Genomic DNA, 13,924 nt, shown 5'->3' with positions numbered 1-13,924 from the left:
AGCAGGCTATCTGCTTGATCTGTCCATCTGGACCCATTGTCCTAAGCACCCTCTTAATCGGACATTAACACCTTTTAGCTAGTCATGATTCAATCAGGGCTACTTAAAACATATCCGGGATACTTAAAACAGTTTCCCTGCCCTCAGGGTCTATCTGCATTCCCATGCCAGAGTCAGATTGATATAATTTCCCATAGGCCTTCGCTGACATAAGTAATGCCAACTAAAAATGCTGAATGGTAGCGATAGCTAGGCTGACATCTCCCATATTTTTTTTATTTTTATTTTTATTCTTTGAAATGAGGACAAGCTTGTGGTACCCTCACTTACCTCCAACAGTACGTCCCCTGTCTTGCAGAATCTCCAAGCTATGAAGATAAACAGTTCCCATTATGAGTTCAAACCTCTGTCTTAGGTTGTATAGGCCATGATCTGGGCGGGGGACCTCAGTATGCTTATATCTTACCCGTCGTTGAGCGAATGAATGGTGCATAAGGGATGCAGGAAGCTTTTTCAAGAGGTTCAGGTATAAAGGTACCAAGATGTCATAAGAGAGTATGGCAGTATGGGATAATATTATGTCTGACCCTGGTAATGCAATGCAATAGGCCATGCCAAATTAAAACCAAATTAGAACCAAATTAGAAAATGTCAGAGAAGATACTGGAAATACATGTATAACTGCCTTAAAAGTTAGAAGGAAGTTTGTATGATAAGCGTTGTAAAGAAATGTACATGTGTTTCACTTTACAGCAAAGAAAAATCATAATAATACATAGCAAAATTTGTACAATAATTAAGATAATGATAGGGTGAATTAAAACATTAAATACATGGTTGCAGTGGGCAAATACCCAAAGAAAGTTCCCAAACTGAGACATGAGCGTCTCGTAGCAAATTTTGTGCAATCTGTCCATTTTAAAAAGTGATAGTATGATTCACTTCTTTGGAGGTTTTCTTGAGTTGTTCAATGTAGGCATGGAGTTCAGTAAAGTTCAGCAGCTTGTGGAATGTCTCATTGCCCATACCAAGAGGTAGTGGATGTACAGCATATGAAATAAAGTCTGGAATGTCCATAGAATCATTAGTAACCAGAGGTGTAGAGTAGGTTGTCCCATTAAGGGTGATGGAGGACAGAGGTGAATGACTACACCAGGTATTGTTCAGTAAATAAGTTGAACTGTACAGCAAAGCGTTCTTAGGAAGGTGGCTGTCATGAATCCGGGGATCCAAGGTACAGGAAACGTTTTGTGGAAAGAATAGGTGAAAACAAAAAAGACCACTAGCGATGAGATAAGTTTGGTCTATTTTTTCAAATTTTTGGAAAACAAGTGCACTTTACTGTTTTTGAAGTAATAATTTATTCATAGTATTAGTGAAGGGTAAAAATATAACAAAACGAGGAAAAAACAAGCAAATACAACTAAAAAAGTAAAAACGAGTGAGCCAATGATTGGAGCAGGAGTGGTATAACTACGCGGATCATCTCAGTCTGTGATCTAACAGTCATGCGTAGGCTCCGATTCTGAGGCCCCACAAAAGCCTTAAAGTTTTTAGGGCTTGTAACGCTGATGTGTACTGTTTTGAATAAGTGGTATTACATAGTATTCTTGTGTTTTAGACCCAAACCTAGACATGATGATATACATCCAACACATCGTGGAAAATGCTTATTGCAAATTCTACTGGGTCAGAGGACTAAAACCCTACCTAACCCATCAAGTGATGTTCAACATAGTACGGTAATATCTCTGGCATTCTCAATCTTTGACTACTGTAATGCAATACTGCTAGGCATCACAAAGTACATGCAGATCCAAATAGTACAAAATACTGCAGCTAAATTTCTGCTGGGAAAATCGAAGCAGATGAGTTGCATGAGGGGGAATGTCTCTCAGGCTGAGATGAACATCTCAATTTCTGTTCTCTCTTCTACTACATATACAGTAAAACCTTGGATTGCAAGTAACTTGGTTTGCAAGACAAGCAAAACATTTTATTAAATTTTAACTTGATAAACAAGCAATGTCTTGCAATATAAGTACATACAGTAGACACAGATCACATCATCACAATTCTTCTCTCCCTGACGCTGTGGGAGTGTAGTGACTGTTCTAAACAAGCGAGGTTTTGCAATACAAGCACATACAATATTTTGTATTAAAGTTTTTGGACTGTGGAACGAATCATCTGAGATTCCACAATTTCTTATGGGAAAATTCACTTTGATATATGAGTGTTTTAGATTACAAGCATGTTTTTGGAACAAACTATGCTTGCAAACCAAGGTTTTACTGTATATCATTCTATCTTGCTATCTATGATGTCTACTTATTTGCACAATGCTTAATCTTTAGCTTTATATTGTTTAGCATTTCTATTTATTCATTTATTTAACCCGTCCTCCCAAAGGAGCCCAGAACTGGTTACAAGTGAAGACAGCTTGTCATAACTTGCTTTCCTCTGTAGGTGTTCTCAATCTTTATGATCTTTGTACTTTCCATTCCCTATGCTCTATTGGTTTTGTTTCTCTGCCTCTGTCAGTAACTAATTACATTTCTTGAATTTTCATTGTACTCTTGTCACTGCTATCAGGACTCCATTTTTTTCTCGTCACATATTTCAGAGCTCACTGTAATCTCACCCATCTCTATTGTCTTTCTTTCTTACAGTGTGACTACTGCTATGTCCTCAATATGAAAAGTTGCCTTGGAACTACAGTGCAGTTCTGCATTTGTATCAGCCATGGCGTTCATTGCAGTCTAGAAATGTAATGCTGTTCGATGTGGTCCATTATATCAGTACAGCATAGTCTGCCTTTTTGATGGCTGGTCCAGTCAGGTGGAATGCTAAACCAGGCTATAAGCAATTATGCAGTGATGGCCTAATATTTAAGAAATTATTAAAAACCTATATTTTTAAGAACATTAGAATAGCTTTACTGGGTCAGACCAATGGTCCATCAAGCCCAGTAGTCCATTCTCATGGTGGCCAATCCAGGTCCCTAGTACCTGGCCAAAACCCAAGGAGTAGCAACATTCCATGCTACCGATCCAGGGCAAGCAGTGGCTTCCCCCATGTCTTTCTCAATAACAGACTATGGATTTTTCCTCCAGGAACTTGTCCAATCCTTTCTTAAAACCAGCTACGCTATCCGCTCTTATCATATCCTCTGGCATTGCATTCCAGAGCTTAGCTATTCTCTGAGTGAAAAAATATTTCCTCCTATTGGTTATAAAAGTATTTCACTATAACTTCATCGAGTGTCCCCTAGTCTTTGTAATTTTTGATGGAGTGAAAAATCAATCCACTTGTATCTGTTCTACTCTACTCCAGATTTTGTAGATTTCAATCATATCTCCTCTCAGCCGTCTCTTTTCCAAGCTGTAGAGGCCTAACCTTTCCTCATAAGAGAGGAGTTCCATCCCCTATATCATTTTGGTCGCTCTTCTTTGAACCTTTTCTAGTGCCACTATATCTTTCTTGAGATAAGGAGACCAGAACTGAATGCAATACTCCAGATGAGATTGCACCATGGAACGATGCAGGGGCAGTATAACATTCTTAGTCTTGTTAACCATTCCTTTTTTAATAATTCCTAGCATCCAGTTTGCTTTTCTGGCCGCTGCCACTGCAGATTGGGCGGAAGGTTTCATCGTATTGTCTATGATGGCACCCAGATTGTGACACCAGGGGCCGCGCTGGGTGTTGCGCACTGCTCCCTATGCTTATAGAAACTCTAAGGGCATTGAGGGCAGTTTTGGGTGTTTGGGCAGCTCTCAGTGCTGTGGGCCTCTGGCGTGGTTTAATGGTAGGAGGTGTTGGTGTCCGGCGATGGCGGTCTCCGCTCCAACACTGATTAGATTCAGGTTGGGATGGCTGCCACTGATGTTGGAGCTCAATCTTATGGTGTAAGTTATGTAAACAATAATTGTTCAGATGCGGCTCTCCAATACTTTTAGATAAATTTTTAAATCATGGTTAGCTATTTGCTTATTTCTCTTCTCCCTTTTGTTCTGCTTATGTGTTACTAGATTGTACCCTGCTGTACGTATCTCATCCGGCTACCACTGCTATATTTTCCATGTCTGCTCTCCCCACTAGAACTTCTACGGTATACATTGCGTCCTGTGGAGACTCTCAGGCATGTCCTTCATATATGCTCTTTTTTTTTGCTCATGGCACACAGTCATTCTGGTTGATACGCTCAATAATTTGTTAAGCTTTGGTTAGGGCCTGTGAATTTGCTCACTTTGCTGTATTAATAAACTTTGCTCTCCCTTTTCTCAATGCCCTGCTTCTTATACTCCTACCTTTTGACTATTCTGCCTTTTAGTGGTTTCTAGTTTAGGTTGTGGCAGTCCTTTTGGAGTGTTTTTTGCGTGTAATTAGTCTTGCTCCATGGAGCTGCCGGAGTGGCAACGCACTCTCTGCTTCTCAGCAGACCAAGTAACGTCTTGTATTTCCAAAACCTCTTTGTTCCAAGAAGGTCAGGATATGAACATGCCTGATTTTGTAGTTAACAAGAACACCTGGTGTTTTTTACAAAAAGATTTAATTAAGCTGGATTTACATAGTATGTCATTAGTTGAATACATTAAGAATCATTATATTCCACGTGGTTTAAGGGTTCACAAACCCCCTGGAATGTTTACCACTAGGGATGCCTTTCTGCATAAGTGGGCAGCGGTCCTCAATAAATGTTAAAGTGTTGTTAGTCGATACCATTCAGGAGGTATCCCATGACGTTGATCGTCTTCGAGGTACTTACCCAAAACGCCAGTACTCCAACATCACTAGGGCCCAACACCTTGCTCTGGAGACCCTCAAGAATGATTCTAATCTTGACATCAAACCTGCCGACAAGGGCGGTGCGGTTGTTGTTCAATCCACCGCCCAATATCTCGCTCAAGTGAATGCTCACATTTCCAATACTGGGTGATATAGGAAACTTGAAGCTGATCCTTCTATGTCTCTTCGTACAGAAATTATGGGTATAGTTCAAGTGGCTTTAGACAATAATACTATCACTAAAGCGGAGGCTAAGTTTCTGTCTCAGACTCCCAGTCACACCTCTTATTTTTACACTGTGCCCAAAATTCACAAATCTCTTCAAGACCCTCCCGGTAGACCCGTTGTATCTCCGTGGCACTGTGTTGGAGCCATTATCTAAAATGGTGGATCATTTTCTGAAACCTATAATATCCAGGGCTCGTTCTTTTGTCCTGGATACTACTGATTTCCTTAACCGTATTAAAGCTGTCAGGGTCCAACAATCAGATTTACTTGTTACCATGGACCTTGAGACTTTATATGGCAACATCCCGCAGTCTGAGGCTTTGAAAATTGTGGAGTATCACCTGGCAGCTTTACCTTCCACCCACCGCATAACTAAGTCCTTTGTAAAGGATCTATCTGCCCTGGTACTCCAGCGTAATTTCTTTGAGGTCCAGGGTGAATTTTATTTGCAAACATGGTGTGGCCATGGGCACGGCTATGGCCCCCAGCGTGGCAAATACATAGTAACATAGTAACATAGTAGATGACGGCAGATAAAGACCCGGATGGTCCATCCAGTCTGCCCAACCTGATTCAATTTAATTTTTTTTTTTTTTTAATTTTTTCTTCTTAGCTATTTCTGGGCAAGAATCCAAAGCTTTATCCAGTACTATGCTTGGGTTCCAACTGCCGAAATCTCTGTTAAGACTTACTCCAGCCCATCTACACCCTCCCAGCCATTGAAGCCCTCCCCTGCCCATCCTCCACCAAACGGCCATACACAGACACAGACCGTACAAGTCTGCCCAGTAACTGGCCTAGTTCAATCTTTAATATTATTTTCTGATTCTAAATCTTCTGTGTTCATCCCACGCTTCTTTGAACTCAGTCACAGTTTTACTCTCCACCACCTCTCTCGGGAGCGCATTCCAGGCATCCACCACCCTCTCCGTAAAGTAGAATTTCCTAACATTGCCCCTGAATCTACCACCCCTCAACCTCAAATTATGTCCTCTGGTTTTACCATTTTCCTTTCTCTGGAAAAGATTTTGTTCTACGTTAATACCCTTTAAGTATTTGAACGTCTGAATCATATCTCCCCTGTCTCTCCTTTCCTCTAGGGTATACATATTCAGGGCTTCCAGTCTCTCCTCATATGTCTTCTGGCACAAGCCTCCTATCATTTTCGTCGCCCTCCTCTGGACCGCCTCAAGTCTTCTTACGTCTTTCGCCAGATACGGTCTCCAAAACTGAACACAATACTCCAAGTGGGGCCTCACCAATGACCTGTACAGGGGCATCAACACCTTCTTCCTTCTACTGACTACGCCTCTCTTTATACAGCCCAGAATCCTTCTGGCAGCAGCCACTGCCTTGTCACACTGTTTTTTCGCCTTTAGATCTTCGGACACTATCACCCCAAGGTCCCTCTCCCCGTCCGTGCATATCAGCTTCTCTCCTCCCAGCATATACGGTTCCTTCCTATTATTAATCCCCAAATGCATTACTCTGCATTTCTTTGCATTGAATTTTAGTTGCCAGGCATTAGACCATTCCTCTAACTTTTGCAGATCCTTTTTCATATTCTCCACTCCCTCTTCGGTGTTTACTCTGTTACAAATCTTGGTATCATCTGCAAAAAGGCACACTTTTCCTTCTAACCCTTCAGCAATGTCACTCACATACATATTGAACAGGATTGGCCACGGCACCGAACCCTGAGGGACTCCACTAGTCACCTTTCCTTCCTTCGAGCGACTTCCATTAACCACCACCCTCTGGCGTCTGTCCGACAGCCAGTTTCTGACCCAGTTCACCACTTTGGGTCCTAACTTCAGCCCTTCAAGTTTGTTCAACAGCCTCCTATGAGGAACTGTATCAAAGGCTTTGCTGAAATCCAAGTAAATTACATCTAGCATATGTCCTCGATCCAGCTCTCTGGTCACCCAATCAAAAAACTCAATCAGGTTCGTTTGGCACGATTTACCTTTTGTAAAGCCATGTTGCCTCGGATCCTGTAACCCATTAGATTCAAGGAAATACACTATCCTTTCTTTCAGCAACACTTCCATTATTTTTCCAACAACTGAAGTGAGGCTCACCGGCCTGTAGTTTCCTGCTTCATCCCTGTGACCACTTTTATGAATAGGGACCACATCCGCTCTCCTCCAATCCCCAGGAATCACTCCCGTCTCCAGAGATTTGTTGAACAAGTCTTTAATAGGACTCGCCAGAACCTCTCTGAGCTCCCTTAGTATCCTGGGATGGATGAAACCAAAATACAATTACTGCGGAAGTATCCACAATCTATTGTCAATCCAAAATTACTTCCTGTAAACTTTGTAGAAAGCACAAAATGCTAATTCAACATATTAGCTTAGTTTAATGCCGTGCCTCAAAAAAAAACACGTTTCTGGAGTACCATAGCTGCCATCCGAGGCATTTAAAGAATAGTCTACCTTTCTCCCAGATGTTAAGACTTCGGCGGAACTGTTCTCTACTGATGGACTTCAAAATTCAAGCAAAACATTTAAGCAAAAAATTAGAAATGAGAGGTTATCCTACGCATATTATAAAAAACACGTATAACAGAGCCAAATACAATAATAGGGATCTGCTATTGCATGAACTGCAACAAAAAGACACCACCAACGAGGATCCATGTTCTACATGTATTTTAAAACACTCTACATTGAGTGCGAAAATAAAGAAAGTCATCAGAAAACATTGGAATATCATACAATCTCTTCCTGAATTTACCAACAATCGCTTACGTTTTGCCTTTTCAAGGGGTAAAAACCTTAAGGAATTTTTTAGTACCACCAAAATTCAAGAGACACATAATATTGCTGCTTCCGTAGGACACTACAAATGTGGTCATTGTGTATACTGTGATTTTTCTGTTCAAACCAAAAGTTTCATGAATCCTCTCAATAAGATGACCTACAGATTAAATCACTTTAGTACATGTCAAACTGACCATGTTATATACACAATAACGTGTCCCTGCAACAAGGTATATGTAGGTATGACCACCAGACCCTTTAAAACCCGGTTGGGTGAACATAAGTCCAACATTAAAAGGAAAATTTTGAAAGAGCCTTTAGTACAGCATTGTACAGAAGCTGCTCATACTTTTGAGAACCTTAGTGGATGTGTTATCGATGTCATCAAGAAGAATACTAGAGGAGGAGACAGAACGCTAATGTTGAAAAGACATGAAACATTCTGGATTTTCACCCTGCAAACTCTTCATCCAACAGGATTGAATGACGACATTGACTGGTCCAGTTACTATTAATCATTCAGTAATTATCAAATTTTTTTTCTGTTTTTGTTTTATTCCAATAACTTTAGCTTTTTTTGGCTGAAGATAAAAAATTTTTTTTGCACGTTCCCTGGATACGTTTGCCCATTCATAAGAACTTGTTCACTTACGTCATTCACGTAAACAACGTGAATACTAGCAGGCCCGCATTGGGTACTATAAATAGCCTGGCGTCCTTCAGCGCGTCGCCATTTCTTTAGAGAATTTCATGCAGAGGAGTTAAGGTTTTCCTGTTCTGTAAGTTGCTCATTTAAACTTTGAAGATTTGTGGTCTCTTTTTTAAGAAGTATACATTGTAATCTGACTAATCGTTTTATGTTTCAGGCACTGTCAAGTATTTCCCCTGAAGAAGCCATACAGGGTGAAACGGGTGGCCCCGTTGGGCTTTAAACAGTGCTAACAGACAACTCAGACAAGTGCCTTTTGAATTCATGCACTATCGTTTTAAATGGTCAATGCTTTTTGAATATTGAAAATACTTTAAATTACAAATACACCAGAAACTAATCAAAACAATTTACAAAAAAAGAAAAAAATATATTTAAAAAAAGTAAAGAGATATAAAATAATTTAGTGCAGTCAGCACATGCCAGATGCCTATGATCGAGATCTTGACTGAAGATGAGCATATAAATCTTGCTTGATGACTCGGTCTCTGAGGCACGGCATTAAACTAAGCTAATATGTTGAATTAGCATTTTGTGCTTTCTACAAAGTTTACAGGAAGTAATTTTGGATTGACAATATCCTGGGATGGATCCCGTCTGGTCCCATCGCTTTGTCCACCTTCAGTTTTTCAAGTTGCTCATAAACACCCTCCTCCGTATGTATGTTGCCAACTTTGAGGAGAAACTGCTATATTTTCATCTTGGATGTCTCATATCGCTATTTGGTTGCAGTATATTGATGATGTTTTCTTGATATGGACCGACACCGCTGCTAAATTCACTGAATTTTTGACTTGGCTCAATGCTCTGGATGGCCATCTGAAGTTCACCACGTCTGTTAATTCCACCAGTGTGACTTACCTGGACACAGTGGTGAATAAGTCTGATGGTCAACTGGTGACAATGGTCTTCAGGAAAGCTACGGATCGCACTACCTACCTTCATTACACCAGCTGTCACCCTGCAAGGTTAAAACAGTCTCTTCCAGTGGGCCAATTCCTCAGGATACGCCGCATTTGTTCTACTCTTACGGAGTTTAAGGCTCAAGCGAAATTACTGACTCAGCGGTTTAAGTCTCGTGGCTATCGCGAGTGGACTATTAAGCGAGCATACTGCAGAGCACGTTACGCTAATCCTGAGTTCCTTTTAACTCCGGTGGCCAGGACCCCTATGAACCATCAAGTGTGTGTAATCTCTTTCTCCAGCCAAGCTCATCAAGTTGCTGAGATTGTCAAGAAACATTGGCATGTCCTGGATCACCATGCGGTGTTTAGGGAAGCCCCCTGCATTGCTTTCTCCCGGCCCAAGAATTTAAAGACCTTATTATCTTCTATGCATCAGGTCAGTGCTGGGGGTGCCCATAAGCCCTGTGGCCACTGTGACATGTGTAGCTTATCTCTGTCTATTTCATGCTGGCAACATCCTCGCACCCATAAGCCTTACCAACTCAGGGATTACACCTCGTGTGAATCAGAATGGGTCATCTATGTTATCTCATGCCCCTGTGCCTTGATCTACGTTGGACGTACCAGTAGAAGGTACACAAGAGCACAAGAGCAGGATCCACACTGCTACTTTGACTGCACCTTTAGTACCCCATTGTGTAGAACATGGACATCAGTTTGCAGATTTAACATGGTTTGTTCTTGAACAATTGCCCTGTGATTTTAGGGGCGATAAGCAAGCTTATCTGAATCTCAGAGAACAGTTCTGGATTTTCCAACTGCAGGCATTTTGCCCTCTAGGGTTGAATGATAGCATTGAATGGCATACTATCATCTAGTCTTCATTTTGTGCATGTGGTTTTGGTCTTTCTTTTTCCCTCCCCCTTTCTGGTTCTGTGGTGTGATTGGTGCGTGTGTGTATGATGGTGCTGTGGTTTGATTTGTGCATGCGTGTATGACGTTGCTTGTCTGTCTGCTTTTTAGCGGGCGGGCGTGCTCATCCGGCTGCTCCGTTCTCCCTTCAGCTGACTCTGATTCCCCTTTTTTCCATCTTGGGTTCCTGAAGAAGGGTTCGTACCCGAAACCAGGCTGGTTGAATCTGGCAGGCTGTAGCGTTGTGATTTTTGCGCTTCAGAGTTGTTGACATCATTCAGCTAAGTTTGTCAGTTTTTGATTTTTGTTGGGGAGTCGTCTGACTTGGTTCAGGCTGGGGCCACTTTGTGGTTTCACTTTTCACTGCAGTTTATTTATTTAATTATTTGATTTGTGATATATTTTTTCACTTTGATTTATTGCACACATTGGGTGCCCTGTGATGGCTTGTGAAGCGTTGGAGCTTGTCTCCCGTCGCTGCTCGTTCACTCTGAGGGCACCTAATACAGGGTATTGTCCTGTCCATTGTCACGTTATATTACGTGGGGTGTTCAGTTTGGTCCCTGAGTGGCCCCCTCCTGAACCTTTTGACTATTCTGCCTTTTAGTGGTTTCTAGTTTAGGTTGTGGCAGTCCTTTTGGAGTGTTTTTTGCGTCTAATACTCCTACAACATCTAGATTGCTTACAGGGCTGCAGCTCCGCCTTTTCTCCTTCTGCTGTTTATATCTTTTTCTTCCTATTACTTAAAGATTACCATGCTTCTTGTAACTCTCCGCTATTCATTATGACTTAATTCCTTTTTGACTCTCTGCACCAGGCCTCTTCTACACTCTCTTTACACGTATAATTATATATACCTCACTCTTTGCTGTATGAGACTGGCTGTTGCTTTCATTGCTAAGTTTGCCTTTAATATTAACTGGCAGAGAAGTTTCTCTCCCACTGCTTTTCCAGCCTCATTAACCTCCTTTTCTCATGGAACATTTCTCCTGTAGCTTGCAGTTTTCTCTTTATTATATATTTCACTTGCCACGATTATCAAGAACCTTACCTGGCTAGGCAACTACATCAACAGAGCTAGGCTGACCTATGTCGCATTTTGGAAAGAAATTAAGACAGCACTATTCAACAGATTTATCTCCTAATCAGTTACCAGTTCTAAACGATTAACTCCATGCTGATAACTTGAGAAATACGTGTACTGTAGTAACTGTATTGTATTTTACTAATTGTAATCTGTAATTCATTGACTGTACTGTATCATCCTCGCCATTTGTATTCTGTAATTCGCTGACTGTCCAGCTCTCTTCACTGTGAACCGCCTAGAAGTCATAAGATTATGGCGGTACAGAAGAAATAAAATTATTATTATTATTTGATATTTAACGCCTCCCTGATTCTCTATGCAATTACCGTCCTCTCTTTATTTTTATATTGAGTCAATCACAGGAAAAAGAGACTGAACACCATTGGTCACCTTTGTTGTTGGTTTTTTTGCTATTCACAGTTGTGGAGGCAGATTCTCTTGTTCGTATCCCATAATAATTACTCATAACTTTTTTATTAGCAATAGAGCAGCTCCTCGTCTCAGGCAGCAATACCTGCTGACTATAATATCTCCTACAAATTATTTATGCTATTTGTTTCGTATGGAATGATTTGCGAATGTTCTTCTCATGTTACTTGTGCACCCATTCTTCCTTTTTGTGACACACAGTGTTCCTTTCCTGGACTGCTCACAGCTTCTTGTTAATGTTTTCTCTGTTTGGACCCAAATATCTTAGAATGTTTATGCTGGGGGGGGGGGGAGGGAGGGGGGAGACTGGCTGGTTTAACTAGTCATCTCCTCTCTAACCCATACTGTGGCTACACTTGGTTGTCTTTATCACCAGCACACTACACTCTATTGATTGTATCATCTCTCATATACTGTTATCCAGTGATTTCTTTCCCATTCAGCATCCAATGACTCTGATCCTGCTGTTTATGTCTCTTGCTTATTTATGCCCAAATGTCAGTTAAACTAATCTCTCTGAATGTCAAGGGTCTGAATAATGTCATAAATGCAAAATTTTTTTAACTTACTTAAATTCCGAGCAGCCTGACAGCACAGTTACTTACCATAACAGGTGTTATCCAGGGACAGCAGGCAGATATTCTCACACATGGGAGACGTCACCGATGTTTAGAAAGTTCGCGATTAGCCCGCACCACACATGCGGGAGTGCCTTCCCGCCCAACGGAGGCGCATGGTCACCTCAGTTAAGATAAGCCAGCTAAGAAGCCAACCAGGGGAGGTGGGTGGGTTGTGAGAATAGCTGCCTGCTGTCCCTGGATAACACCTGTTACGGTAAGTAACTGTGCTTTATCCCAGGACAAGCAGGCAGCATATTCTCACACAAGGGTTACCTCCAAGCTAACTAAAAAGGAATGGGGGGAGAGTTGGCCTTTAAGAAGCTGCCATAGCGTGGACTTTGTGAGCAGTGACACAACTCTGCAGAGGCAGTCCGGTCTGAGTATAGCAGAATGAGATACAAGGCTTCCGGTGACGTCACCGACCAAGATGGAGGGTTAGGGAATTTGCTCTGACCCTCCGCTGCGTTGAGCAACCTTCCCCCGCTGTGGGCGGCCCTCTATAGCGTGCGAGTACGAAGCCGGGAGTGAGAGCTGCCTCTTTTTGCTACAGGATGCCGTCGCAAAAAAAATCCGAAGCCGGTAGGTCGCTGGATCGCGGAGGTGAAAAGGGCGGCCTCCGACATGTGTGTGGGACCTCCAGCGTGTCCGCGCGTGAGTCGGGAGACAGCGCGTCGGAGGAAGAATCGGAGCGAGGTGCTTCCCCGAGGCTGAGGCGGGCTGGTGCGGCGGCGGCTGTTACAAAAGCAGATTTACAACTGTGGGCGGCTGAAATTAAGGACGAGGTGGCGGCTGTGAAGGGAAAAATCAAGGAGGCGGTGAAGGAGATCCGGCAGGACTTTGCGGATCTGCTGGGCCGGGTGGAGGATACTGAGAAGCGCCTCGGGGAGCAGGAAGAAACTGTGCTCAGCATTACTAGCCAGATGAAGACAGTACAAAAAGATCTATTGGACTGTTGTGCACAAGTGGAAGACCTGGAGAATAGGTCGAGGCGCAACAATGTGCGGATCCGGGGGGTTCCGGATACGGCAGAATATGGGGACGCTACGGCTGTGGTGCAGGAGCTCTACCGGTATATGATGGATGATGTGGGGGAATCTACATCTACTGCCACTCCTGGGGGCCTGAAAGTAGATAGGGCCCACCGCACGCTGGGTCCCAAGAATGGGGACTACCCGAGAGATATTATTGCTTGCATCCATCATTTTCCAGATAAAGACCGTCTGGTGAAGAAGGCTAGAGACTTGGGTGTTATTCCCTGGAAAAATCTGAAGGTGGAGATATTTCAGGATCTATCGTCCATCACTTTGTAGAAGCAGCGAGAGTTCCGGCCGCTGTTGGAGGTGTTGAAGAAGAATGGGTGGCAGAGGGGGATGGCGGGGGGACGGGAGTTGATGTTGAGTGCGTATTCTATGTAATGTAATTTATTTCTTATATACCGCTACATCCGTTAGGTTCTAAGCGGTTTACAGAAAATATAC

At 42.4% G+C, this 13,924-nt stretch overlaps 1 protein-coding gene across 1 annotated transcript in view; it reads right to left on the bottom strand.

The window, feature by feature from the left end:
* MFSD3 (major facilitator superfamily domain containing 3) overlaps window positions 1–13,924 on the bottom strand; it is a 340,339-nt gene that overhangs the window by 27,736 nt on the left and 298,679 nt on the right. The window lies entirely within an intron of this gene.

Source organism: Geotrypetes seraphini, chromosome 2, assembly GCF_902459505.1.
Source record: "Geotrypetes seraphini chromosome 2, aGeoSer1.1, whole genome shotgun sequence".
Classification (NCBI taxonomy): Eukaryota; Metazoa; Chordata; class Amphibia; order Gymnophiona; family Dermophiidae; genus Geotrypetes; species Geotrypetes seraphini.
The sequence above is the reverse complement of the archived record's forward strand: the minus strand, read 5'-3'. Positions and strand labels throughout refer to the sequence as shown.